This window comes from Nuphar pumila, chromosome 4 (genome assembly GCF_984573655.1).
Source record: "Nuphar pumila chromosome 4, dmNupPumi1.hap1.1, whole genome shotgun sequence".
Taxonomy (NCBI): Eukaryota; Viridiplantae; Streptophyta; class Magnoliopsida; order Nymphaeales; family Nymphaeaceae; genus Nuphar; species Nuphar pumila.
Window position 1 is genome coordinate 21,909,968 of NC_143252.1, and position 3,486 is coordinate 21,913,453.

Below are 3,486 nucleotides of genomic sequence, written 5' to 3' on the forward strand. Positions count from 1 at the left end.
GAGGGTGCGACTCGCACAGGTTGTGGACAAACGCTGGTGTGTCCAGGTGGCGTTTGTCCTGCTATTCAAACACACCTTAGGGGCGTTAAGAGCTCAGACCTGATTCGGACTCAGGTGGTTCCAAACCTGGATCTAATCGTTGAGGTGCTGGTATCGATTTGGTACCCAAGTTGAATCGGTCTCACCCTAAGAGAAACCATACCTGGATCCTATAAAGATTGCATGAACCAGACCTAGTTCACACCTGATAAAATGATATTTTTGTCCTTTTTTTTGTATTGACAAATTGCAGATCTTAAATGCAAATCAGGTCTAACTCGGCTCTGGTATGAAATTTTACAAATCATACCCAACTTTATATACTAATCATCCTTTTGATCCAACCCAAATTCTAATAGGAACTCTTTCTTTATCACCAAACTCTGACCCAATCGGGTTTGGTATGGATTGGGCCAGACTTAAAACCAACCTATTGACACACCTAAGTGACGCACCCTTAATGCATATGCAAACAATATTATATTAATTGTAATAAATTTAATAGTATTTTCAATACTAAATAAATTTATATATATAGATATCAAGAAATTATTTCTTAATCAACACAGTGATAAAAGACAGTGTCCTCTTTTGTAAAAAAATTTGTGAATTTGCATCCAACCCTTTTCGTCACTTAACAAAACCATAGTTTCTGTACAAGCAGTAAGTAGAAAACCCAAATAACAGTTAAATCTAATGATAAGAAAGTTTGCCTTAATTTAATTTTTTTTCTTCCAAAACTGATTAAAAATGGTTGCCCATTAGTTATCCTATGCTTCCAATTTGGGCAGGATACAATCAGCCAGGATCAGGTGCCATCACATGGTACACTTTGAGTGTGCCTCTGCACCTGGCTGCCCTCCATCTGCGGTGCACACTCAAAGTGTGCCATGTGATGGCACCTGATCCTGGCTCGGATACAATGCACGCAATCCATATTACCGTATCCATAAGAATATGTGGATTGGTTTTGACCAGACCACCTGGGGTTTGACAATATAGTAAATCTCGCCATTACCAAGAAAATCTTGGTGAGGATAAATCTCGTAATAGTTCGGAACTTAACCTTTTTTTTGGAAGATCACAAGAATATACAAAAAATTAAATTTAAAAAGACGTACAATACAAAAGGAAATTAAAATGTTAAAATAACAAAAAAAGTGTTTTCATTGCTGAATCATAAAATCGTGGTACATTTTAAACAGATGATGTTTTGAAAAAACATTGCAATTTTTTGGGTTACTAGACCTGATCTTCGCCCAAAGGCTGAGAAAAGGGGAATATTGCAATAAAATCACAATATTTTTCAAATTATTGTTGATATTTGTTATATAGATTTTGACCTGGGCCCACGGCTTGCTAACCTAGATTTGGCTTAATTTTTCTTAGTTTCTCTACCATTTGGATGGTTATCAACCTTAAGCTTAGATTTTCTTTTTGTTTATGGATTTCCACGCGAGATCCATCTAGGTGGATATTTGGTAGTTTTTTTTTTCTTCAAATTTCCACCCTGAATTAGTCAAAGCAATCTTTGCTTAATGGCTATGTCTTCTCCTCTATAAATATAAATCCTTAAAAATCTACTACCAATTTGGAAAACGTCAAAGCTTGCAACTGGATGGTGATATTGGTTCATGGTGAACATGGTATCCTTTCATCTGTGCCGTCCATTTCAATTGGATGGTGGGCATGGATGTCAAATGGGAATTTCTTCATTTAATTGAAAAACATGTTAGGTTGAGCCCCGTAGTCCATTCGCGATTATGACAATTGATAACATAGAGGTTTTGTCGTAGATTTTTGTAGAGCATTCAAGACTACCCTATAAAAAAAACTTCGATGGGGAGGGCGTTCAGGTGGCTAAGGCACAAAAAATGTGCCATGTGATGGCACCTGATCGGGGACTCTTAAAAAACGTGCCATGTTTTTCATTTCTCAATAGTTCTCTTAAAAGAAAGAGTTTTTCCTTTTTTTAGGGGGGGGGGGGGGGGTTAGGGAGGGCAATCAGGTGGGGTTGGCAGGTCGTGTTGGTGGGTCAACATACCTCAACACGAACCCGACCCGTTTATTAAACGGGTCGACTGTGGCAAATACGAACCTGACCCATTTATTAAACGGGTAACCCAACACAACCCAGTTAACCCGTTTAATAAACAGGTCGGGTCAACACGACCCGTTTACACGACACGGTTAACCCGTTTTATATAGAAAGTATGGTACTGCCTGGAAGAAAGGGCTTCGATTGTCTGCTTGGAAGGCTTTGCTTTGAAGGCCGACCTCTGGAAGCAAGCCGAGACGGTCATGGTAATCCAGATTATGGTTGTTGCCGTTGGGGCTCAATCTCAGTTGTTGGTGCTTGGATTCCATCAATTTCCATTGATGGGATGTTGCCGCCTGTTGTATTCATACCATCTTCCATTTTCTCCTCCCATCCAACTCAAGTACCTAGAGGGAACACACAAAAATAGCACAAGGGACTTGAGAAAAAAATGGGTTTGGTCACCAAAGGAGAAAACGTTTGGTCTACCTTGAAGCTTTATGGCTCAGAGTAGAAGCTATCGTCGTTTCCATTGGAAGTTTCAACATGGATTTAGGGAAAAGATCAGAAGGTGAGGCAAGAGAAGAAAGGGGGCAAGGACAAGAGGGAGCTGATGAAGGAGGGAGGGAGCGAATGAGGGTGGTGCCAAACCAAGAGGAGGAACAAGAGCGAGGAGAGAAGAGGGTGGTGGTGTGCACCTGTGCGGTGAATCGTGATAGCAACGAGGTGGATAGGACTCAGAAGAGAGGTCTCTGACTTTTCGGCTCTCGACTGTGGCTGGGTATGAAGGATTCAAGGAAGGATTGAAGTATTTACACTTTAGAAAATTAGGGTTAGATAATTAAATACATACGGGTTGCGGGTGGTCGGGTTCGGGTAAACGGGTTGACCCGCCCGCCTAACCCATTTATTAAACGGGTTAGCGGGGTTGGCATACCCCTAACACGAACCGTTTAATAAACGGGTTAGGCGGGTCGACCCGTTTACGACACGAACCCGTTTAAGTCAAACCCGAACCCGGCTAAGAGGTGGGTTGGCGGGTCGTGTCAGGTTTTGCCACCCCTTAGGGGGGGGGGATTTGGTAAAAGATGAGTTGCATTTGTTTTGTTTTTTTTAAGTTTTACTAAATGCGTGTTCTAAAATAGTTTTGCTAATTATGGCCAGGATTGAGTCTCTTTCTCGTATGTTTTTTTTCCTTTGTGGATAGGGGTGTTCAAAGGATCGAATTTTATTGGATATTTTACTGGATCTAACTCCGTTTTGTCAGATTTGGTAAGCCAAAACCATATCCAATTATAAGCGGATACAGATATAATTTTGATTTTTTGCTATCAAATTTGACGGATATCCGGATTTAACGAATATTATTATAATAAATAGCCGAGTTTAGACAATCCCTCTTTCCCCTT